Below are 13851 nucleotides of genomic sequence, written 5' to 3'. Positions count from 1 at the left end.
TGAGGATGATGATACCAGTAAGATAGATGAAGAGAGAGTACAAAGATCAAGTAAAATACTAAAGCAAACAGTTGTCTCAGTATTATACAGCTTTTTTCAACATTTCTTTCTAATGATTTCTCCATCATACTAATGCCAAATTATGAGGAATTAAAGGTGTCTGGACTGGTTTCAAAATCTGGCATAGCATGCCAAATTATGAGGAACTAAAGGTGTCTAAATTTGTTTCAAAATCTGACATAACAGAATTCTTTTATATTTTGGTACAAAACTACCGAGACACAGGAAGCCATATGTCGACTATTTCAGTCTGCTTAAACGAAGGAGATGCAGTAGTTTTCTTAGCACTAGGACTTCCTTTCTGAATCATCAAATAACAAAAATGGTATGATCAGTGCCTTTATCAGAGGGTGAGGCGACTTCCCAAAATTCTGATGGCGGAGATAATGGCATAATGAATGAATGAACTGAGCTGTAAATTCCATTATCTGCCATAAAGTACAGCTGCTCTTTTTAATTCTATAACTTAACATGTGGGCATCTACTGAAAAAAGACATACCTGCTGGAGTATCTAATGCACAGATCAGTCAATAAATATAAAACAATTCAGCCAAGGATAGACATTATGAGAGAACAGAAAATATTAATCATATCAATGGGAGGTGAAAGGCTAGACATTTAACTTCCTTTATTTAATCAATGTATATCTCCATAAACTAGGTAATTCAGTGTTAAAACAAAATGAGAAATTAAGAGTTTTCTCAAGATGCAAAGCAAACAGAATTCGAAAAGTATATAGTTAGGTTAGCAAGGAGATACCCTCTGGTCCTCAAATGCTCACTGTGGGATTGGGGTGGGGGTAGGAAGTGGATTATTCATACAACCTTAACTATGTACCTTTAATCAAAAGCATAATCTGTTAGCTAAGTAGCAGAAGACTTCAGCCCCATTGAGCAGAGTAATTTTTAACAAAATCCTGTACATACGGCAAATGACATGCAAAAGGAAGACACAAAAAGATATATGATTTTTGGAAAAATATGGACATTTTTATAAAACATCTGGTAGTTTTATAAATAAAGGATAAAAAGTCAGAGCAACATTTAAGGTTAACAATGAATATGAAATGTGGTGGAGAAAATATTGCATTACTCCTGGTATACTACTTTACAATGATGTTATAAAATATTCAGACATATAAGAATACCCGACCACTAATGATCGTGAAATTACTGTGAGCCAGGTAAGGCCATAATTAAATAATTCACAGACCACAGCAGACAGTAGTACCACTTAATGAAAGCTAACCTGAATTCTGAGTGCCATTTATTTATGATTTATACAAGACTTTGACATCACTAGTTGCAAGTTATCACCATGCAGTAAAAGATAACAAATCAAAAAGGTAGAATAACAGCAGGCAAGGTCATGGAATAAAATCACCATCTACAAGTACAGCAGGACCATTAGTTCACAGATTATACAAATGAAGTATGACTGTGAGAATAATAAGTATAAATCAAGTAAGACTGTAAGAACAATGATTAGAAATCAATTAGAACTGTAAGAGCCCTGTCTGAAAAGCAAGCATGACTGCAACAGTACTGATTATAAACCAATTAGGCCTGTGAGAGCAATGATTCTAGGCTAAGTACGGCGGTGAGTATACTGATTATAAATCGAACAGGACTGCATGTGCACTGATTATTATGGTAGCAATCACCACCCAGCCATGAGTGACTCAGGATTAACATACAACTAGTGCAGTTTTCCCACATGGGGGAAGCCCGAGCAGCTACAGGTATGTTTTGCAAAGAGCAGGTAAATCATTCTTTCACAGCTGGGTTACGATTACTACTATTACGGAACCAAGTTATTTTAAACAAGAACATTCTTTATCATTCTAACTCCTCTCATGTCCAGAGTGTTTTGGCATACTCCAGGTAGCAAAAATGTCTTATAGATACATGTTCTGTTACATGCAAACAGACATTTAGTACATCAACAGTGTGCAAATCAAGCCATGATACATATTCCGTTACATGCAAAGAAACATTCAGTACATCAGTGTTATGTAAATCAAGTCATGGTTGCATGGCATTAACAGACTGTCCATCTGTTGTTTTAATTTAAGTTCATTTTATTTTTATTTAATTTATAAAGTAACTGAATGTCAAGCAATGCACCTCTCTACATTCCACTAAGTGCTAGCAGCTCAGAGTTGTGGGGGAAGGGGACCTTTCTTTTATCATAATTCATATTTTACAAACATGCCACTGGACATTTAATAACAGCAAGTTGGTTTGCATTGTTCTGCTAAGCTGAACTGATCTTTTCCGCAGTTGTAAATGTAGTCTACCACTTTTCAAAAGACCTTAAGCTACAGAGAGAGAAATGGATTTTCTAGACAGCTGTATAAAAATTAAGTGGAGGTCGAAAAGACTGATTATAAATTAACGCTGTGTATTCATAAATTAGAAATCACATAGGGCTGTAAAAGTAATGATTCTAAACTTATTAGGACTGTAAATCAAGTATGGTTGCAGCTACAATGATTATTAACCATTTTATTCCATCAAAACATTATTTTTTAATTTGACAGGTTAAATATCTTTTTCTATTGGCACCTTAAAGTACTGTCAGATGAAGCAAATTTCTTAGACTCTCACAGTATCCAAATGGTAAATGACAGAATCAGACTCAAGACTACAGGAAAGCTCATTAGCAACTCACTGCTTTAAAACATTTTGAGTTAAGCAGTGATTTTAAGCTAAGCAAAATTGTGAGTGCACTGATAATAAAATCAAACAATACTGTTAGTTCACTGTTCTTAAGAAAAGTGTTAACAGCATTAATAATTATAAACTAATTATGTCTAGGAAAGCAATAACAGTAAATCAACTTACTAAGACTGAGTAAATGCATTATATCAAGTATGAATATTTCAGTTGAGGATTTTAAATCAGATAGCACAGTAAAAAACAATTAGGTCTGGAAAACCAGTAAAAGAAAATGACTTGGGAGTGACAGCAGACATATTAGATCCTATAGGAATATAACACCACTCATTACAAATCAGTCACTACTGTGAAAACAATGATATGTGAGTAGGAATGCACCGACTATAAAACGTACAGTGATAATAACCCTGGATGAAAGCTGAAAGCATCAGTCGGAAGCTATATTGATCTGTAAAAGTACTGACTGTGAGCATCAGGCTGAATTGAGTACTGACTGTAAGAGTGGGTGATGTGGCAAAGCCTAAAATAGACAATGCTGATAGTGAAAACACAGACTATAAACCAAGTAATAATTGGAGAAGGCAAATGGCACACCAAGTACAAGCTTCATTTTCCTGCTGTGCCTAACCAAACCAAAGCTCAGCTAAAGGCTTACCAATAACAAGCTAGCTAAGATTGCAAATGGAAGTACTGTATGGCAAGTCAGGCTACAGCAAAATGAACTATAGGCAAATTACAGCTATGAAAGCTTACCTGTCAGGTCCTAAGAGGTGTTGGTTAACGGTTACAAAACAAGTTCTAGTGGCAGGGATTCCTGGTATGGCAGGAGTCAGATAAATTGTACCTCCCTGCTGAATAAAATTGATTTGTACGGTTTATATAATAATTCTGCAAGTAAAACTTGCAGGAGACTATTTAAGAAAGAAAATCCTTTTTGGATGAAGAAGATGTAGGCTGCCAGAAAGTCACCTGAATCTCCACAAGTAAGAAATATGGTTTGCCTCTCAGAAACAAGTGAAGGAGACAGATGGAGATCATGAGGCTACACTGTGAGATACATTCTTAGAAGTTAGGAGAATGAACATAAAACTGCAGGATTATATAAAAGAAAGTGATGAGACTAAATGAAATAACTAACGTGGTAAATAAACAGTCGGACATGCTACAAACTCTTATGCAAGAAAATGAGACCTTGAAAATGAAAGTAACAGCGTCGGAGGAAAGACTGGAATTGTCAACAGCAATGGTGGTCGATCAGGAGTACAGAACAATGAGGAAGGACATAAGAATTGCTACAACACAAAATGTGGAGGCAAGAGACTGTAAAGAATACATTAGGCAAGGTTTGGCAGAATGGACAAAGTTACCAAACAATGACATTTGTTTACAAAGGGCTCACAGGACAGCATGAAGAAGAGCCCTGAATCATTGCTGCAATAAATAGTGGTCCATTTCCAGAACTATGAACTGAAAGAAAAAAAAAATCTTAGCTATACTATGGAAGCCCAGAACCAAACTTACTTGTGCTAAAAGGAGATTATGCTTAGACAAACACAATTCAGCAGTAACTAGACAGAAAAGAGCTGCTTTTATATCAGTGGAGAGAGACTGGAAATTAAAAGGATATAGATATAAACTGCTTTTTTTTTTTTGGCCTGGGGTAGTTAAAACAATTTTCTTCATCATAGAAAGTAACAGTAGCCTTAAAAATGTGCCAGCACCAGTTGCAACTGTTAGAAGACAGAAGGCAAAATATTTGGTGGCAGATGATTAACAGGTTCCTAGAGGAGGGGGAAGTGAAAGACCATCAAGGGAGCCTTTTCCCATTTAAGAAATACAAAGTGCCCAAAGAAAGATTCAACATTATATAGGAACAACAGCAAAGAAGGGGTAAGGGAACAATGATGCACTGATACTTTCTACTGGCTCAGGTAAGACAAAACCTGTATGTTTTCCTTTATTGCCCTGCAGAGACTATGAACAATGCAGCAAACTATAATTGGGAAAAGTAGCATATATTGTAAAAAAAATACTTAAAAAGCAATAGAAATCTTTGGTTCAGGTAGAAGAATATTTGTATGTTTTTTCGCTTGCTATCCTATATAGACTGAGCAATACTGCAATTTATAATTAAGATACAATTTGTTACAGACAAATGAGTTGAAAAGCAGTGGAGATGTACTTGGAAAAGGAGTTGTAACTGACTCAAATATCAACAATGTCAAAATAGGACTTCCAAACAACGGTACAAAGTACCGGTGATAATGGTGAAATGCTAACAATGGAAAGGTATTTGCTAGGGGATGAAGATGGGAAGAATGGGAATCACTTTGGCGTTGAGGAATTAATCTGAACAGTTATGCATGTAGCAAATAAATGTCATAACAAGGACGTGGAAGAGTATAACCCCCCCCCCCAAATACAAGAGTTTCAAAAACTGATAGATACGGTTGGGAGATGGACAAAAAAAGACTGAGAGGGCCAAACAAGAGAACATTTTCAGTCAGTGGCTCCTATTGTTGCAATATATGGAAAGTAGCCCTGTTGAGACTTATTTGAGGACAATTTGCAGAGAACAGTTTGAAGACACCTTCAGTACCATACTCCATAATATATCTGAATACAAATGTCTGTTTATACAATAACAGGAGCATACATATATATATATAACATTTTAGCAAAGTATGACAGATGTGTAAATAGGCGAAAACTGTGAACTGCTACGGAATGTTCTAAAAAGACGGAAATGTGATAATAACGTGAAGGAGAAATCTTAGTGCATGTAATTCCTTCAAAGGAAGAAATGAATGAATTGATTTTTTTAGAGGGCTGGGAAAATGAAAATTTAATTAATACAAGGCATGTTTATATAATATAATGTGAACCAAGCTGGAAATTACAATGCATTGTGTTTAATGCTGCAAAACATCAGGAATGTGTATTAGTAAGTAATGAGGGAATAATAAGCGAGGGAAAATGGCCCGGGCACTGGGGTAAGTTTCTTGCACCATCTAGGAGGACTACACATTATGTATGATGCTGATCAATAAATTTGTCTGTTTAAAAAAATTCTTGTGACAAAATGAAAACAAAAATTGTGACATATTACCACAACCCCTATAAAATAAGTCAACTCTAAGGTCACTATACCTCATAAAAAGTGATGTTTTCTTAGCGGAATTAATTCTCATTTAGCATATTATTTCCAATGATGAGTGAGGAATCCCATAGATTATGATCCCTTAGGTTGAATATGCATGACTGATTATAGCCAGTAACAGTATTAACTACATATTAAGGACCGTGAACATCAACAAGTGAAGATGAAATACGACAGGCCACATTAAAAGTTAAACAGAGTGCCTCCTAGACACTTTAAGTGTAACAGTACTAACTGCCACCAGGTTTGAACTGTACCACCGTGCCACAATTCAGCATAACAGTACCACTTTCTAATTATGGTGACCTTTAAGCAGCAGTATGCTATGCAGAACCCCAGCAGCCCTACTTGCAACCTAAATACAACAAATACTACATAGAAAGGAAGCTGAATTTTCAGATTGAAACTTGCATACCAAACAGGTCTTTTTCATGGCTGCAAATCTGTTTCAGTTGTGTCTCCACAAAAGGTACTTATTTTATATAGCAAAAGAGCAGAGCAGTAGGGCATACAAAACATGTAAACCTCACAAAAAGAGGGTGATAATGTAATTTAATTTCTCGGTTGTCCTTCCTCCAACAGAGCAGAAATACAAACTGAAGGCAAATCTTTCAGGACTGCAATGGTACATTGGTATACGGCTGGTGAACTGCATTTCATTTCAAGCTTCAAGCATAGTCTTTTTTTAACAGAATTTGCAAAGGGGGTGACCTTCTTACCTAACCTGCACTGTCTCACCCCCAGCTTAGTATTTCCTTAGGATTAGCTTGTCCTTTCTATGATAGCTCCAGTTCATTTAAATGAAATCATGACCCATGATTCATTACTGAGAGATGCTTTGTTTAAGCAGAAAACTATTCTGCTGTTGAAATTTTAAGATTCATGCCTAAAGTCCAGAGATTCTTTGCATAAAGACTAAATTCCACTGCTGAAGTTATAGGATTAATGCTTAGATTCTAAAAACGTTAATACATTTTGTTCTCAAAATAGCATCCAGGTTATTCATAAATAATTTACTACTGTTCTATTTTTTTGCTGTTGGAAATCAATAACCTAAAAAATATGCGAATCTTACTGCAAATGAGCTAGTATAACTCTGTAAAGGGCAAGCTATTCTACCAAATAAGCCTTTAAGATACAGAGTTCAACGCAAAAGTAAGCAAAACATTATATTCTTTCTCTATTTGATAGTTTAATGTTGTGATGAGATGAGACTGACAACTACAGAGATTAGAATCCTTTGTTTCCACAGGCAGACACCACAGTGGTAGTCACTGTGCAGTAAGCTGTACAGCAGCCATGCCATGACTTAAATTACTAATGCAAATCACACTGAGTAGCACCGTGGTTCTGCAGTTCTTGCTGCATTTTCTCTCTCTGTCTCTGGAGGTTGGAAACAGGCATTATCTGCAGCAGTGCAGGTTGCCTGGTGTTCTTACAGGACACACTGCTTGGTTTCAGTGCAAGCATAATCTTTAAAGATATAGCACAGTTACAGTAAGACGTTGTCCTGTTCGATTCTCAGCTAGAGCATCTTCAGTGTGGAGACATGCGTGAATGGGCGTCCCTTCATTGAAGGTTGTGTGTCAGGGCCGGCAACTCGGCACGTAAAACTCTACTGCCAATCATTAGCGGACCGGAGTTCCACTGTGGCGACCCCTAAACGGGAAAAGCCGAAAGATACAACAACTGAGATAGTAGACAGCCAAAAAGCTTACATCATTTGTGGAAAATGTTTCCATGGAAAATGATGGTCTGGCCTCCATAGAGAGACCACTACTAGGTACTTACAGGTTTGCAAACATTTCAGATTAATGTCAGTCACTAAAATGCAAACACCTAGCTACCACAAGGTGATGCTCACTTTTATGGCAACAGCACACTGCATAACAGGGGACAAGGAATGATATGCAGTATGCACTATCAATGCCACATGAGGGGACACATGTTCCAGGACTGCATCAAAATCATTAACACTCATGTTCAGCCATTGATGCATACAAGCTGTGAAGGGTATCTGGCAGATGTTACATTGCAGGTTACGGCTTATAGATCAAAATACCCGAGTGGGATGAGAACATAAAATAGTGATGGCATCATCCCCAGCATCAGTGGACTATGTGATGATGGGCAGCACCTCAACAGCTGCTGAGCAGAGAATGTCTTACTTACCCTCCTCAGTGGTGCTGCTACAACAATAGAGAAGCAAGACATGTGCCACCTTAAGACACCAGAATTCCCAGTGCCATAACCTGAAATGGCCCATGATGTGACTGAAGGGAATTTTCCACAAATGTAATTGCAGGATGAAACTATAAAGGTCTTCAGCCTTGTCAGATGTGCCATGGTGCCTGGTAACAAGCATAATCTATGTCATTTATTGCATACCAGAAAGGATCTGGGGTCAGCTGAGGCCAAGAAAGGCAGACATATATATAAAACACCCTTCTGAAGAAGGTTCTCATTATACAATTAGTGTGAGTAATTAGGAAAGCATAGGACAGGTATAAAGCACTCTTAAAGAGCCAGAGACCATTATAACTAGTTAGCTAACTAGTGACAGCATGCCTAGCAGGCAGGAAGGCTCTGTCTTTGTCCATGTTTGTCTCTTGATATGGTTAAGCACTACAGCACATGTTCACTTACCATTGGATGCACTGACAAAGGCCACTAGAAGTGCCATAGTAACAGCTCCCATCTCTGCAGTGCTGCTGTTCCTAGTAGCTTCCAAAATCATTGTCAACAAACAGCAGAAATCTGAACTCAGGGAAAAAGTAACCACAAGGTGTCAGGGAGGCTGAAAAGATAATAAAGGGTCTGCTGATGTACAGTGAACTGTAGTGCCAGGGAATATAGTTATCCATGCACTGTGGTTGGACGTAACATGAAGTAATGCAATCCTTGTCATGGGATGTATCACTGCTGCATACATCCTGATGCATTTAATAATGGTATACGTGTCAGTTCCAGCATCCATTAAAAGACAGATTTTTGAACTCGTTCTTGCAGAATGTGCCTCAAGCCCATGCAGTATATCAGATGCAGATTTACCTAAATATCCCAAGAGTGTCTGCTGTCCCTTTTTATATCTAATATGGAATACTTGTGTCACCATGGCACAGAGGCACATGTTGATATGAGATCCAATAAAAACAAAAATTATAAATTTGTAACACCAAAAATTCTCCGCTATAACAGGATTCCAATAAAGGCAGTCCCACAACCCTTGTGTGTAGCAGTAGTCTCTAGTAGTTTTCTAACCACAGTGATTACTGATCTGAATGTTTTCAAATGATTTTAATTGAGTTGAATTGTAACTAATTAGTACTAAACAGTATAAAAGATGTTAGTAGACAAGCACTATTCATTCTGATGAAGTTTCCGGATTGGGAATGAAAGCGCTTAATCTGTCTTTGCGTTGTTTTTAAGAATAAACTACTATAATTATTATTACAAGGTCGTGGACTGTATAGTTTTTTACGGAGACTACTGCTACACACAAGGGTTGTGGGACTGCCTTTATTGGAATCCTGTTATAGCGGAGAATTTTTGGTGTTACTAGTTTTGCTGTGTATTTCTCCGTTTTTTCCATTTTGTGTTTTTAAAAATTATAAATTTATTGCGACTAGGTATGAATTGACAGACTGTATTCTTACAGAGATGCTGGCAACAGCTACCATTTCATAACTCGCAGAAGGAACCTCTAAAAATGCTGGTGACAAAAATCGTGGATATCTTTGACTACAAAAGCTCATCCAGACTGCCATAACTTGCTGTGAGACAAAGGTTAGTTTGCTTTTGCTTTCTTGTATTTTGTATTACTTTATTACCCTCCTGTATTTTGTATATTGGAATCTGTTTTATTTACACTGTGTCTTACTTATATTCTGCTTTTAATTGCATATTTAAACTAGGAAAGAGACCACAACTGTGTGTCTCTTGTGAGTCACACAGAAATTATTTTTTCCCAACTCTCCCACCCTGGTCTTGTTGTGTTTTTAAACTCAACTGTCTTTCTAGTTGCCTGCCGCTTATGTTAATCTGACCACATACCTCCTTCCCTCTCCTTTTTCATTGGCTGTTGTGAGTAAGCACAAAGTTATTATCTTGTGAAATCACTCCCCTTCAACTATTTAAATTTATTGGCCATCCCACTGTATTTCATAGAACCAGAATACAAATTGCCCACCCCCTTCCAATCTATCTTGCTATTTTAAAATTAGTGGATCCCCACTTAGATAAAACTTTGTTACCTTCCCTTTCATATCTAACTGCCTAGTGAACACTGCATCTCTCAGGATATTAACCCATTTTTCCATCTTACCTGCAACATCTACTCCAAGACCACCAATTACTGGAGAGCCAACATTTGGCCTGTCAGTAGTCATCCTGGGATTAGTGCTTATGTTTTGCTCCTGGTGACAGAAGGAGCACAGAGACATTATTTCCTGAAGATTCATGATCACTGGAAAGCCTAATAACTGCTTCATAGGTGACAGTTTGGAATTTTTGCTTATATTTTGCTCCTGTTGAGAGAAGGAGCAGACTGCATTGATTCCTGACTGCTTCTGATTTGACAGTGTGTGTCTGTGCAAACCGGATACTCCTGACATTGCATTATATTCTCACTCCAACTATCTAATCAATAAAAAAGGGTCTGTTGTCATAGATATGAACTTTCCTACTTGGTGGATATGGGCATCCTGAGGCACTGTAGAAATTGCCTCATGTTTACTGACAACCAGTTAATTCTCAAACAAACTGAAATGGTATGTGAGAGATGTATTTACACAATGTCACTGGAGGCAAAACTCTCACATAAAAGTATTCCTAATGTCAATAAGGTTGTCAGTAGCACACACGTGGCACCCATCACACACAATGTAAAGCAGGCATATAGACTCATATATGCTGAGGCAATTAAATGAACTAAACCCCAAAGACCTGGGAGATGAAGTACATATAACAAATACCCTCAGTAGTCCTGAATGGCATTGGCATAATAGTTGAGGTGGCCATACCTCTCAACAGTACAGACTTCTGCAGAATGTCCAGAATTTTTCCTTCATATTTTTGCTCCATTTTTCATAAAATTGTGGTTTTCTGGCAAATTAGTGGTAAATCATTAAAGACCGAAGTTAAAAATTAATGACAGACAGTTGAGTTTCAGACTCCATACCCTTCAGAAAATTCATGCTAATGCAAAACCTGTTATTTTGTCAACTTTCTAAGTTTGTAAGAACAATATTTAAAATTTGTCCCTATTTCTGAGCCTCTGACCCACTTTTATTTATAGCTCTGTCCAGATTTCTTCTTCTAAGAGTTTGAGAGGTATGAAGGTGGCTACCTTATAAACACAATTTGCACGGTTTGATTCTCACATGGGCTAATTAACTAGGCTTAACAATGGCTCACAAAGGCAGCTAGCCTAGTATTCATCTACAAGCTTATTATCTATGAGCTTTCAAAACAACACTCACATCAACACATACAGCCACATCTCATGGAGCCTCTACTTCTAAGCCCATAAGGTAAGCCACCACACAATCCAACTTTCTGGTCATTGTAGACTTCATTGTGAGACACACTGATGTCCCTCTCACCAGGCTGAGTATGGAGAAAGTCATGGTCAGTTGCTTATCAGGGGCTAGAATCAGCCACATTACGCATGCACTCAGGTCATGGGACCACAAGTACCAGTATGACTCAGTCATACTCCAGGTGGGTGAAAATGACCTGAGACATACCTCCCTAGACTATATATAGAGAGACATCATGGAGCTCAAGAATGTGTGTCCCAGGCCAGTATGAGCCTTGCACTGAGCAGCATTTTACCTTCTCCAAGGATGATGCCACAATACGAACAAAAGATGATTGACTTTAATAACTGGCTTAGTTTCTGGTGTCATTCAAAGAAGGTGCAATAGTGGTCAGCATGGAAGGAAATGGTCAACACACAATGCTGCTTTGCCAGGGATGGTCTGCACCTCTCCAGTCTAGGCTTTCGAATATTAGCTAAAACATTGTCTTCCCCCATAGTGCCTTTTTTTATGCAATACCAAACTGAAACTACTTCCGACATAGCAAATCAAAAGCAAGAAAATCTAAAGGTACTGCTCAATGCCAGGAATCTAAACAAAAAACTCCACTCCCTAGAAGTTCTCTTTATCTTAGGGAATGTGGAAATCTTTGCAGTCATTCAGACATGGTTTAAAGCTATGGAGAGCACACCAACAGTACAAGTTTATAATGCCTTCTACACATTTAGATGAGCTACTACAAAGACAGGACCTAAAGTGGAGGTGTCTCGATTTACATCAAAAATATACCTCAAGGCTGGTCAAACAGGACAATGCACTTGAGTATCTCCATGTTCAAATCACCATAGGCAAAATCCAACACTACTTCCTTACAAGCTATAGGTCCCCCTCTATGAACCAAGAAACATATACCATGTATTTAAACTTATTGAAGTACTCACCATCCAACCCAATACCATATTCATAAGGTATCTTTAATTATCCACTATTAACTGTGACTCCTATACAACACCAAACGTTCAGGGACAGAGATTCCTGGATTTTCTAAACACAAACTCATTAGATCAGATAAAAACATGCAAAATCTGAAGGTAATGCTACTCAATGCTAGAAGTCTAAACCTCAAAATGCACTCTCTCGAGGCACTCCTAAAAATGGAGAACATCGATATCTGTACAGTAGCTGAGACCTGGTTCAAGGCTCCAGAGAGCACCTTTGCAATACCAGGCTATAACTCTTACCATACTTTTCGGCCACCAAACCAGGACCGAAACACTAAAGGTGGTGGAGTGTCCATAGTCACCAAGGATATTCACACCTCCAGGCTACCCAACACAATGCATCTGAAATAGTACAGGTGCAACTAACACTAGGTAAGACTGCAATCCAAATTGTAGCTTGCTACAGATCCCCCACCATGCCCCAAGATTCTCACTACACCTTTCTAAACATACTGGAAAATATTAAGATACAACCTAACACCCTAATACTGGGTCATTTCAACTACCTTGCCATTAATTGAGAAAACTACTCGGGTACCAACACCTTTGCCCAAAGGTTCTTGGAATTCATAAATTCCAACGCCCTGGATCAGCTAATCCATATTCCCACCAGGGGCTCAAATATCCTTGACCTGGTCATTACCTACATGGGAGATCGATGCTCCACACCAGTGGTCACCCCCTCGTTGGTCAGGTCTGACCATAAGCTAGTCACCCTTGACATCCACATCCCACCCCCACCCCCCAGTAGGGAAACCTCCATAAAAAACTTCTCCAAAGCCAACTTCATGCTACTCAAGTCAGAAGTGACAAACTTCATGACACCCATGCAGACGGGAACTGAAAGTTCGACTGCTGAATCCTACTCTAAGGCACTGCACGAGCATATCCACTTGGGCATAAATTGTGCCATTCCAAATAGAACCAAGACACTCTCCTCCAAAAAAAGGAAGCCAATCTGGTGGTACCCTGCCATAAACAAGTTATACAACAGAAGAAAGAAAATGTAGCAGAAAAGAGAAAAATCCCAGGATACAAAAACTCCCTCAACAGCCTCAGTAAAAAGCTGAGATCCCTCATAAAATCCTCCAAAGAAAGTTATGAAAATAAAATTGTCAAAAATTCTAAGGACAACCACAAGGCATTCTATAGTTATGTCAAGAATCTAAATGGCAATGCTCAGATCTGCTCTGAGCTACAACAGAATGGCATTAAATATACTGATCCCAAGGATATTGCCAATATCCTGGCAGATCAATTCAGTGCCAACTTCACCCCCCTCTCACCCCTAAAGGGCCCATCTCAGTACCAAAAGATTGCCAAATTCTGGTAATCATGGACACACAGGCAAAAAACGCACTCTCCAAAGCTAAGAATACAGCATCCATGGGATGACATCCCAGGCTGT

General features: G+C 38.2%; 1 protein-coding gene across 4 annotated transcripts in view; it reads right to left on the bottom strand.

Moving 5' to 3' along the window:
• The window catches only part of DRP2 (dystrophin related protein 2), a 4029288-nt gene that overhangs the window by 3904228 nt on the left and 111209 nt on the right, over positions 1–13851 (bottom strand). The gene's annotated exons all lie outside the window — the stretch shown is intronic.

Source organism: Protopterus annectens, chromosome 15.part0 (assembly GCF_019279795.1).
Source record: "Protopterus annectens isolate FY-2018-M chromosome 15.part0, PAN1.0, whole genome shotgun sequence".
In the NCBI taxonomy this organism is placed as follows: Eukaryota; Metazoa; Chordata; order Ceratodontiformes; family Protopteridae; genus Protopterus; species Protopterus annectens.
Note: the sequence above shows the minus strand (reverse complement) of the source record. Positions and strands in the feature narration are given on the sequence as shown.